The following is a 13,112-nucleotide window of genomic DNA, read 5'->3' as shown; positions in this document are numbered from 1 at the left end:
GGTTGCAGCCAAAAAAAAAAAAAAAAAAAAAAAAAGTAGGAATCAGCTCCTTTTGTGATAATGTGGGAAAGAGCATAGATCGGGAGCCAGAAGTCTTCACTTAAAAGTGGTGTGACTTCCAATTGCCCAAAAAGTGGAAATAGCCCCAAAGTTCATCAGCGGATGAATATGGACAAACAAAATGTGATATGTGCATACATAAGGGAACAAAATCTGCCACCCCAAAATGTGTCCCCTTGGCATGAGGATGAATTTAGGCTGATTATTTTTAAGAAACAGAAGACTGGAAAACTCTTTCTTTTTACCTCCCCATAAGCTGCCTAAAGAATTTAGATAAAGGGCCTTTTCCCAGAATAGAGCTACCACCAGACATATCTACAAAGAACAGAGGCTAGTTGTGGAGCCAGGTGCTAGAAATCAGAGTCCACTCTGTATCCCATTGTCCCCCACGGCCCAGCAAACATTTGTTTACATTCACTTTTCCGTCTCAGTGTAAGTTTCCTTCCTCCTCTTTGAAATCTCAAACCATTAAGCTCAAGATCCTCTTTCTCTTTAGTTGAATTTGCATTTAAGGTGAAGTCTTCAGTCACTTTGTTGATTTACTCAATTTTTGCTTAATTTTCTCCTATTAATCTGTTTCACGCCAATTTAATTCTTAGACCAGCCCGAAGGACCTGGAAGGGTAGAGGAAAATTTCTTGCTGCCCAACACATACAAAGCAATATTATACATGCTTAAAATAAAATGAAATTTTTTTGCCACACCCATGGCATGTGGAAGTTCCCAGGCCAGGGATCAAACCCATACCACAGCAGTGACCCGAGCCACGGAAGTGACCCAAGCCACAGAAGCAACAGGGCCGGATCCTTAACCCACTGAGCCACTAGGAAACTCCCTGAAATGCAATTCTGATACATGCTACAGCATGGATGAATCTTGAAAACATTATGTTAAATGAAATAAGCAAGATACAAAAGGACAAATACTGTATGATTTTACTTGTAAAACTTGGAATAGTCAAATACACAGAGACAGACAATAGAATGGTGGTTACAGGGGTAGGAGAATGAGGAGTCATTGTTGAAGTTTTAGTTCAGGGTGACGAAAAAGGTATGGTGGAGTTCCCATCATGGCTCAGTGGAAACGAATCTGACTAGCATCCATGAGGATGCAGGTGCAATCCCTGGCCTTGCTCAGTGGATTAAGGATCTGGTGTTGCTGTGAGCTGTGGTGTAGGTCACAGACGCGGCTCGGATCTGGTGTTGCTGTGGCTGTGGCGTAGGCTGGTGGCTACAGCTCTGATTCAACCCCTGGCCTGGGAAATTCCATGTGCCATGGGTGAGTACCTAAAAAGACAAAGAAAAAAAAAAAAGATATGGAGATGAGAGCCTCATGCAGATCAATGAAATTAGAACATTCTCACACATATGCAAAAATAAACTCCAAGTTATTTGAAGACCTAAATATAAGATTTGACACCATAAAACTTCTCTTCTAAGAGAACATAAGCAAAACATGACATAAATTATAGAAATGTTTTCTTAGATTAGTCTCCCAAGGCAAAATGACTAAGAGAAAATAAACAAATGAGACCTCATCAAACTTAAAACCTTTTGCACCACGAAGGAAACCATAAACAAAAGGAAAAGACAATCTATGGAATCAGAGAAAATATTTGCAAACAATGCAACCAACAAGGAGTTAATTTCCAAAATATACAAACTGCTCATACAACTCAATTTCAAAAAAAGCAATTCAATCAAAAAATGGGCAGAAGACCTAAGTAGGCATTTCTCTAAAGGAGAAATATAGGAGTTCCCGTCGTGGCGCAGTGGTTAACGAATCTGACTAGGAACCATGAGGTTGCGGGTTCGGTCCCTGGCCTTGCTCAGTGGGTTGACGATCCGGTGTTGCCATGAGCTGTGGCGTAGGTTGCAGACGTGGCTCGGATCCCGCGTTGCTGTGGTTCTGGCCTGGGCCAGTGGCTACAGCTCCGACTTGACCCCTAGCCTGGGAACCTCCATATACCGCGGGAGCGGCCCAAGAAATAGCAAAAAAGACAAAAAAAAAAGGAGAAATATAGATGGCCAAAAGGCAAATGAAAAGACGCCCAATATAACTAATAGAGGAATACAAATCCAAACCACAGTAAGGTGTACCATCTCATACTGGTAGAATGGCCATCATCAAAAAGTCTGCAAATAATAAACACTGGAGAGGGTGTGGAGAAAAGGGAACCCTCCTGCACCATTGGCTGGAATATAAATTGGTGCAGCCACTATGGAAAACAGTATGGAGATTCCTTAAAAAACTAAAAACAGAGCTACCATATGATCCAGCCATTTCAATATCCAGAAAAGTCAAAAGCTATAATTAGAAAAGATACATACACCCCGATGTTCATAGCAGCACTATTTATACTAGCAAGACATGGAAGAATCCTAAGTGTCCATCAACAGATGAATGGAAGAAGAAGATGTGAAATATTACTCAGCCACAGAAAGGAATGAAATATTGCTATTTGTAGCAACATGGATGGATGTACCTGCACAATATCACACTAAGTAAATTAAGTCACACAGAGAAAGAAAAATATTATGTGCTATCACTTATATGTGGAAGCTAAAAAATACAGATGATTTTAGTTGCAAAACAGAAACACAGACTTAGAAAACAAACTTAGGGTTACCGAAAGTTTAAGAAGGGGAGGGATAAATTAGGAGTATGTATTAATAGATAAACACTGCTATATATAAAATAAACAATAATTCACTGTATAGCACAGGAAACTATATTCAATCTTTGATAACCTATGACAGAAAAAAAATCTTTAAAAATGTGTATAACCGAATCTCTTTGCCATACACCTGAAACTAAGACAATATTGTAAGTCAACTATACTCCAATTGAAAAAAGTTATGGAGACGGACAGTGGTGGTGGGGTCACAATAACAGGAACAGATTTAATGCCCTTGAACTGTACTTCTAAAAATGGTGCTCTCACCTCCTAGGTCAGACGTATTCCTAGGTATTGAACTTTTTGGAGTGCAGTTTTAAAGAGTTTTTTTAATAGTTCTTTTTTAATATTTCATTGTTAGTATACAGAAATGCAACCCATTTTTGAATGTTAGTCCCCCTATCTACGGAACAGAAATAGACTCACAGAGAACAGACTCGTGGTTACCAAAGGGGAAGAGTCGGGGAGTGGGATGCACTGGGAGTTTGGGGTCAGCAGGAGGAAACGATCCCGTTAGGGATAAACGAGGAAGCCCTACTGTGCCGCACGGGGAGCTACATCCAACGTCCTGGATGGACTGTGATGAAAAGTAATGTAAGAGGAGGGAGGATGGGTACCTTTGTGTGAACGACTGGGTCACGTTGCTGTACAGCAGAGAACGGTGCACCGCTGTAAATCAACGGTACTTTTAAAAAAAACTTTAAAAAATGGTATTATTAGAATGAGTATTGTAGAGATAAAGAAACTTATGGACAGAAGAGTGACGTAACTTGCCAAAGTCAACCTAGCCAGCAATCGGTTGAGTTAGGATTCGAACTCAAGAAGCCAGATTGCAGAGCCCCAACTTTTAACTTTGACCAACTGCGTTAAAAACAACCAGTCGCATAGTTCTCCACCAAGGAGACTTTTGCTCCAAAGGAGATATTTTGCTTTGTCAGGGTACACTTTTGATTGTCACACCCTAGGCAGACTAGTGGCATCTAGTGTGTAAAGGCCAGAGATGCTGCTAAAAATCTTACAAGGCATGGACAGCACTGCACATGGAAGGAAAGAATTACCCAACTCCAAATGTCAGTAGGACCAAGGCTGAGACATCCTGACATAGGCTATACCATCTTGCATTAGAGAAAGTCTGACTGGTTAAGTTTTAACCCTAAGCGTATTTATAAAAAAGAGTACTTGACTATGTCAGTCTGCAGGCAGCTTTGCAATGATGTTTATGTGGATCCATATACATGTTTAAACATTAACAAAAGTAATTTAGATCAGACCTCATGTTGGCTGCAACATCAGGAACCTGTTTTTAGGGAATTCCTATGATGGCTCAGTGGTTAATGAACCCGTCTAGCAATCACGAGCTTGAGGGTTTGATCCCTGGCCTTGCTCAGTGGGTGGAGGATCCGGTGTTGCCGTAAACCGTGGTGTAGGTCACAGATGTGGCTGGGATCTGGCGTTGCTGGAAGATACAGCTACGACAGGACCCCTAGCTTGGGAACCTCCATATGCCATGGGTGAGGCCCTAGAAAGACAAAAAAAAAAAAAGACTGTTTTTTGGTTGAATGTCTATAACGTCAATATTTCACTTGCTCAGAGTGGGACAGACCAGAGGACTCCGACCATCCAAATTCATGTACTACTCATGTACTTCTGAAAGGCCATGAAAATTTTTATAGTAGGATCTAGGTTCTTTTACCTACGAGGTTACGTGTATTAGCCAAGAATTAAACAATTTTGATAAAGAGAAAAATCACTTTATTAATGTTATTTAGTTCACATTATGCTCAAATTGTTTGGATGCTGAGAAATTTCGTTCCGCCTGAGATCACTTGGAGAACCCCCTTCTATTTATTTTCTGTTATCTTGGAGTCAGAACGTTCGTAGTCCTCGAATACAGGGTTCTACTTTCTCAAAAATGTTAGAACCGCAGAGTCTGCCCCTTGCTTCTTTGCTTCTTTAGGCTTTGGAGACTTTTGTTTGCCTGTCTTTAGGACAGGGAGTTCATTTCAACCAACTTTCGTAACAGATAAAAATGTTTCGTTTACGCTGATCATATTTTACACCATTGTTTTCCCTACTGAAATTAATGAAGGCACATTGAGTTCGCCATTCGTTTGTCTTCACATTACATTTGAGGATGAGTTGCTTTTGGGAAAGTTTTCTCAACTAACTAATACTATCTATAATATTTATTTATTTATGGCCACACTCGTAGCATATGGAAATTCCCAGCCTAGGGGTCGAATCGGCGATGGAGCGGCAGCCTAAGCCGCAGCCACTGCAGCAGGGATCTGAGCTGAGTCTGCGACCCACACCACAGCTCACAGCAATGCTGGATCCTTAACCCACTGAGCAGGACCAGGGATTGAACCTGCACCGTCATGAGTAGTGGCTGGGTTTGTTACCGCTGAGTCACAATAGGAATTCCCCATATATAACATTTAGATTCTTAATAAACTGAAATATTTTCTAAATTTTTTCTTTTCCCTTTTCAATTAATGTCTCTCTTGAGAGCCACCCCTTTGACTGCCTATTTTGGAAATGTAATGATTTTTACACAGATACAAATAGCCAGAAAGGAAAAAAGGTGGAACAGCATAACTAGCAGATTTATAACTTGGAACAGAGATAATAATGATGATGATATTAGTTATAGCATTTACACAGCAAAAGAGGGTGAAGGAAAACAGAATGTATGAGAGAACATGGCAGAAGTACCTTCCGAATTGGATTTTACGTTCTGGGCTTGCCCACTGCAGGGCTCTGGAGCTGATATGACATTGCAGTTGACCGTGGGTAGGTGCCAACTGATGGTGTAAAGAAAGGTCAACGTTAAGCCATTATTTCTTTGGAGAGCATAAAAAGAAGAAGTTATGGGATTTACACACATTATTGTAACCCACTGTTTGTCTGGTCTAGCTGGAGTTATGTGCCAAATAGAGTTATGTACCAAATAGTTGCATAACTCTAGTTAGACCAAACAGTGGATTAAAATAATGTGTGTAAATAAGAATATAGTCTTTTCAAATGAATTTTTTTCTTTCCTTTCTGGAGGGCTTCATTAGTTCATCATGAAAGGTTCTGCAGGCTGCCATTTTGATAAAGCAGTATCAGGCATTCTTTAAGGTCATATAAACGTCACCTTGAGGCTCCAAAGCCTAGGAGCCATCTAATCCAACAAACCAATTCACACTTCATGTGGAGCCTCAGAATATTTCTAATTTTCTAAAACCCCTCCCTTCATCTCTACTTCTTTCCCTGTCGTAGCAAAGAAAAGTCTTGATTTCTATAATCTGTTTCTCCATCATTCTTGTCTCCCTCATTATTCTTCTTTCCCTATTAATTCCACTACTCCTCTCTACAGGCCTTTTCTCTTTTGCTTTCAACTTTTTTTTTTTTTTTCATTTCTTCCCTTGTAAAAACATGCAGTGAAATCTTTGCCCAGTCCCTCCCTGTTGGCCATCCTGTCTTTTACATCTTACTGCCCAGTTAGTCTATGCTGACGACCCGTTTTCTGGCTACTCCCTTTACTTGGGAGTAGAAAGAGCTCTTGCCCTTTTACTTTCCACCTGGTGCGATGTGCCAGGACAGTCCTAAACATAAAGAGCTATGTGAGCTCATAGGAAGGACAAAGCAACCAGTCCTGAAGCGGGGGTGGAAGGTGAGCCACAGATGGGACCTAAAGGATGCGCTAGAGGATGAAGGGGATACAAAAGTTTCAGATAGAGGCACCGGGAGGTGAGGTCATGGCGCATTCAAGGAATGGGAAGTTCTGTCTTGGAGAACAGTGTGTGAGGTATGGAGGGAGGAGACAGACAACACAGCAGAGGCTCAGGGCCTTAGCATCAGTGAAGCTGTAAAAGGTTTCGAGCAGGAGACTGCTATTATCAGCTTTGGACATGCTGTAGGGTGGAGGATGCATTGGAAGAAGGACACGAATTAATAGAGGGAGAGCAGTCAGGAGGCTTTTTAATAATCCAGGCCAGAAATGATGGTGGCCTAATGAGGGTGGTGGCAAAGGAGGTATTTAGAAAGTAGAACAATAATAAAAAAAATAGACATTTCCTTAATAAATATATATATCAAACACTTGGTATGTTTCATGGGCTAGTCCAGGCTTCGGAGATGCAGCAGTGAACAAAATACATAAAAGCAAAAACGCAACATCTCTAGCATGCTCCACAGTGATGAGTGCAAAGGAGGAAATTAGAGAATAGAGAGAAACGGAAGCTTGTGTGTCGGCTGTGTCAGCAGCGTTGTGGTTCTAGGTATGGAATAAGAAATTCTGAAAAGACTTAAGGAGAAATACTTACCGAGGGAGTTAGCTGTGTGGATATCTGGAAGAAGAGATGCTGGAGAGGGAAGAGTGATGCAGGAGGGTCTTGAGATGGGAACATGCTGGTGGGTTCGGGAATATCACGGGACCTGTGTGGCTGGAGTGAACTGAAAGACGGTGAGGGTACTGAGATGGTTAGTCTTATGGGTCGACATGGTTAGGCTGCAGTTCCCAGTGATTCAGTCAAACGCTAAGCCAGGTGTTGCTGTGAAAGTAGTTTGTAGATGTGGTTAACACCTACAATCAGTAATCCTTAGACAAAAGGAAATTATTCTTCACAAATGTGGGTGGGCTTCACCGCAGCCGCTGCGAGTCTTTGAAAGCAAAACTGAGCCTTTTTTATGCTTCGACTGATGTTTGTGTTCCTCCAAGTTTCCTGCGTTGCAACCTCACTCCCCGTGTTAATGGTATTTGGAATTGGGGCCCAGTGATAAGGCCAGGTAAGAATCACAGGATTGGAGCAAATATAAACTGTAGCCAATACTCTAATTCATAGATTACTCCTTTTTTGCACACAGCACAGGTTAGTCAAAGTAGGGAAAATAGGAGAGGGGCTTACAAACCACTCCAAGAAGTCCGGAAAGGACCATGAGCCGTGGTCTCTCTGGTTCTGCGACAGATTGTGAGTGGCAGGTGCCCTCAGGCAGCACCTTTCTAGGACAGCTCTCAGCAGGTGGACTCGGGTCCTCCAGGGAGGAGGCTTCAGTCATTCAACTCAGTGGGATCATTTTAAGGAATCTGCGTGGTGGGTGGGGGTGGGGTGGGGGGTGGGTGTAACGTGCCAGGGGGTCTTGTCTCTGTCAGTTACTCCTCCTGCTAAGGTGAAGTCTTTGTGTGGTCACTACCCAAAACACTTCCTTAAAGCAACACATTTTTTTTCTGGCCACACCCTCAGCATGGGGAAGGTCTGAACCCGAGCCACAGCTGGCCGTGTAAGCGCCAGACCCTTAACCCTGGGACTAGCCACCTGAGAACTCCTAAACTAACAGTCTTAATTTATCACTCGAAGACACTTGCAGTCTATACCAGACCTTTCAAAACAGTCAGTAGTATCAACGTTGATAATGGCCATTTGACTCCAACTTGAACTGTTAAACATAGCTTAAAACCTATGACTTTCACACAAGCTATCTAGGAATCATAACACAAAAGAAATCACAACTTGGGGCCTTTGGAAGGTGAAGCCCTCATGAATGGGATTAGCGTCTTACCACAGAGACCTCACAGAGCTCCCCCGTCTCTTCTGTCCTGTGAGGACACAGCGAGAAGACAGGCTGGCCAGCTGTGAACCGGGAAGCAGGCTCTCAACAGACACCGAAACTGCTGGTGTCTTGATCTCGGTCTTCCCAGCCTTCGGAACAGTGAAGACTAATTTTCTGGTGCTTATAAGCCAGCCAGTCTTTGGCCTTCTGTTACAGCAGTCTGAACTAAGACACTCTGAGTAGGAAGAAATTCGCATCAAGACTGAGGCATTGGAGTTCCCATCATGGCTCAGTGGAAACGAATCAGACTAGCATCCATGATGAAGCAGGTTCGATCCCCTGGCCTCACTCAGGGGGTTTAGGATCCGGCGTTGCCATGTAGGTCACAGACGAGGCTTGGATCTGGCATTGCTGTGGCTGTGGCCTAAGCTGGCAGCTACAGCTCGGATTGGATCCCTAGCCTGGGAAGCTCCGTATGTTGTGGATACGGCCCTAAAACGGGTTTAAAGACAAAGAAAAAAGACGGAGGCATTGACTTCTGCCCAAGAGGTTGCAGCCTGCCGGCTTCCCCGACACACTTCAGATTTTATAGTCTCTACCATCATGTGAGCTGATTCCTTAATCCTTTGAAATCCTCTCTCTCTGCCAGGATGTATGTGTATGAAATCTCCTGCTGTCTGTTTCTCTGGAGAACCCTGACTAATACAGGTAGTGAGGGGGCAGGTCAAAGGCTACAGATGGCCTTGTAGGTCGTGGTAAGGACTTTAGCTCTAAGTGTTAGACGAGAAGCTAGTGGAAGACTTTGAGCTGAAGCCTAACATACTCACATTTAAAGAGTCGACCTGGCTGCTGTATTGAGAACAGCAGGAAGGGGAACAAGAGACGATGGTGACTCAGATCAGGGTGGTAGCAGTGGGAGTGGTAAGAGGTGACAGAATTGTGGATGTATTCTCCAGGGAGAGCAAACGGAATTGTTTTCATAATGGATGTGGGGACTGAGAGAAAGGAACCAAGAACGACACAAATCCTTTTGGCCTCAGCAAATGGAGTAATAGGATTTGGAGCAGGTTTGGGATAACACCAAAAGTCACTTTTAGGGAGTTCCCATTGGGGCTCAGTGGAAACGAACCTGACTAGTATCCATGAGGACTAGTATCCATGAGGATGCGGGTTCAATCCTAGCCCCACTCAGTGGGTTAAGGATCCGGCTTGCTGTGAGCTGTGGTGTAGGTTGCAGATGCGGCTCGGATCTCGTGTTGCTGTGGCTGTGGCGTAGGCCAGCAGCTGTGGCTCAGATTCAACCCCTAGCCTGGGAACCTCCGTATGTTCAGCCCTAAAAAGAAAAAAAACCAAAACCCAAAAAACTCACTTTTGGCAATATTTCTTTGAAATGCTTATTGGTCATACAGGCAGAAATATCAAGAAGGCATTTGGACATGTGTCTGGTGTTCAGAGGGAGGATTCATGCTGAAAATAGAAATGTGGGAGTGGTGATTGGTATTGAGTGTGCGTGGTGGGGATTAGGGTTTTGGTGAGGTGAGGGATGAGGGCGAGGAAAGAAGCGGGCGGGTATAGCTCTAGGTTTTTGGCTTGGGCACCTGTTAAAAGCACCATTTTCTGTTAGGGAGCATAGATGGGGTAGAGATGCTGAGTTTTTCATAGGTTGATTTATTTAAAACATTCATTTTTCACTGGAATGGAGATGATCTAAGAAACTGTGTGATCTAATCTGATCCTTTTGTAGATGAGGAAACTGAGGTTCCAGAACAGCTAGCTTCAAATAGACTGGCCAGTGCTCTGTTGGCAGTACTAGGGTGCCTGCAATTCTAAGACTATGAAAGTAAAAGGCACATCTCTCCAATTCTGAGGTCAATCCAGGCACCCCTGCACAAAAAAAAAAAAAAAAAAAGGGAGGAAAATAAGAGGAGGAGTTCCCTGCTAGCCTAGTGGTTAAGGACTTGATGTTGTCACTACTGTGGTTTGGGTTAAATCCCTGGCCCTGGGAACCTCCACATGCCCAGAGTGCAGGCAAAAAAAAAAAAAAAAAAAAAAAAAAAAAAAAAAAAAGGAAAGAAAGAGAGAAACAGAAAGAAAGAAGGAAAGAGGAAGGAAGGAAGGAAAGAAAGAAAAAGAAAGAAAGAAAGAAAGAAACAAACACCTTGAGACTGGTTAGATTGGCTCTCAGGTCAAGTACCATTTCCTATCTATTTGGGGGAATTATTTGAATTCCAGCATAGATTAAGACACCTTTCGAATATTTTCATGGTCGGCATTTTAACTTCAGGAAACTTTAGGCTGTGGTGATATTGGGCCAGACCAGGGTGGCAGGGTGGATTTTTTTTTTTTTTTTTAAGGTGGAATAATTGGGCATCTGCTTTGTAGCATTCTATTCTACTGAAAATAACCTCTAGATCGAATAGCTTCAATTGCCATCAGAGATTTTCATTTGCTGTTCTGGGATAGGTTAAATATAAATGAAAGCTTGGGTAAAGGAAGCAGAGGGTATTTAGGGAAATGGCTCAAGTCTCCAAGAATTCCATGGAGGCTGTATGATAGTGAGGTCAGCAAATGCAGGTTCAATCCTCAGCTTGACCTCTAAGTAGCTAAGTGATTGTTTCGTGTTTGGTGAACCTCTGGGCTACAGTTATTTCATCTATAGATTGAGGATAATGATGTCGCTCACACACAGGGTTGTTCCAGGAAGCAAAGCCATCGCCTAGCAGGGAGAGGAGGCTCTTAATTTCTTCTCTTCCCCACAGTAAAGTATTTACAAGCCACGTCGGTGTTGAGGGTCAATATTAAAGCTTCTCCTTGGCCTGATTCCCCACTCTTTCTAATCCTCACTTCCATTAAAAAGTGTAGATTTCTGGCAAGTGAGAATGGTGGTGTGGCGGCAGGGGTGGGGAAGACTGCTTCTGAAACAAGCATGGGAATACTCTCAAAGGGAACAGGAGAGAGGCCAGGGAGCCTGGCAGTCCCACGGCAGGGCCCCAGGGGGACAGCAAAGGCTCAGAGGAAGGCTTTACGGCAGGCCCAGGGAGGGCGGTGCCCTACCACAGTCAGGATTTTTGTACCCTGCAAAGGAGGGCTATCAGTCATCAAGATCCTGGTTTTGGACCACAGGGTACCATGACGGCTGTGCATTGGGAGACTTTCCCCATGTGCCTCCAGGCGATGAAAGCCTCTTTGATTTTGGCGAGATCCTCGCAAGTAGCTGGTTGATGGCTGAGATGGATTTTCCCACTAAGCTGTCGAGAAGTAGGTTCAAAGTTAGGACCTAACTTCATTCAAATAATAGTTGAAAGTCTTCAGACTTAGAGTCACAGGAGTAATTGCCTGATGCTGGTGAATGGAAGCACCCCCCCCCCTTCTTTTTATGGCCACACCCATGGCATATGGAAGTTCCTGGGCCAGGGATTGAATCCGTGCCTCAGCTGCGGGCTGTGGCAACACCAGATCCTTTAACCCACTCTGCTGGGCTGGGGATCAAACCTGCCTCTTTGCAGCAACCCAAGTTGCTGTAGTTGGATTCTTAACCCACTGTGCCACAGTGGGAACTCCTGAAATTTTTTTTTTTTTTGGATGCAGAGAATATTCAAAATCCCTGCAGCCTTCATTCACCTTCCAGCAGAGTAGGGCTCCAGCCTCTGGATTCTTTTGGGCGCCTGCTCACTACTGCCGTTTTCATATCTATTTCAAGTCCTGCAACAGTGTCTATGACACAGGATTGCTGGGGGATTAAATAGCAAACGGTGCCTAGCATGCAGTTCACATTGAACAAAAGGTACTGATTACCGTTCTGTTAGCATAGCATCCAAATGCCTGGCAAAAGAGAGAAGTAGTAGTAGTACTTATTTCTCATAATGGTTAATGCCCAAATTCACCCACGTGTTAATGTTAGACAAGAGTGTTAAGAGCCAAAACATGTTTACTGTGAAAAGAGGAAAAGTTATCGGTATACTCTGCGCCTTGGTTATTTTGCTGAAGTTTCACCAACAGCTTTCTCCCAGCCTGCTTCACTACTCCATCTGGCAAAGCTGGAACAGGTATAACTTAATCAAAGGGGTAAAACAACCACATCGCTTTCAAAATGAGTTAGAAGCTGATGCAACAGACTCTCCACTCTCTAGTGTCTTTCTCTGCTAACAGGATAGGGCCTACGTGACTCTATAAACTCTGGGGATTCACAGGTACTCCAGTACAGCTGAGGTATGGAGGTGAGTGTAGGTCACATGATTCAAATATAATGAAGTTTTGGAAAGCAGGGCTTTGGGGTTTTTTTTTTTTTTTGGCTTTTTAGGGCCGCACTCGTGGCATATGTTAAGTTCTCAGGCTGCAGGTGGAGCTGGAGCTACAGCTGCTGGCCTACACCACAGCCACAGCAACATGGGATCGGAGCTGCATCTGTGACCTACACCACAGCTCACAGCAATGCCGGATCCCTAACCCACTAAGCAAGGCCAAGGATCGATGCTACAGCCTCATGAATACCAGTTGGATTCGTTTCCGCTGCGCCACAATGGGGATTCCCCAAAGGCAGGTGTTTTTGACTTAAATTTACATCAACTAAATGTAGAATATAGTTCAAGAGCAATTGTGCTTTGATTTTCTGTTAGAAGTTAATTGATGGGAAAGGAGGAGAAATTTATTATAGACATGATACCTTCTGATAAAATTTTCTTATATGTTATGGAATCTATAGCATAACCACCTTTCTTTAGATTTCCATATACTAAGAAGAAAAGGGGGGAAAAAAGACCTTGGTCACATACTCCCTTTTCCTTTCGTTTGAAGGTTAAGCCATGTTCTGTTCAAAACAAAAAGATGGAAACACCAAAAG

This window comes from Phacochoerus africanus, chromosome 10 (assembly GCF_016906955.1).
Source record: "Phacochoerus africanus isolate WHEZ1 chromosome 10, ROS_Pafr_v1, whole genome shotgun sequence".
NCBI classification, from domain to species: domain Eukaryota; kingdom Metazoa; phylum Chordata; class Mammalia; order Artiodactyla; family Suidae; genus Phacochoerus; species Phacochoerus africanus.
This window is presented reverse-complemented; position numbering follows the sequence as displayed.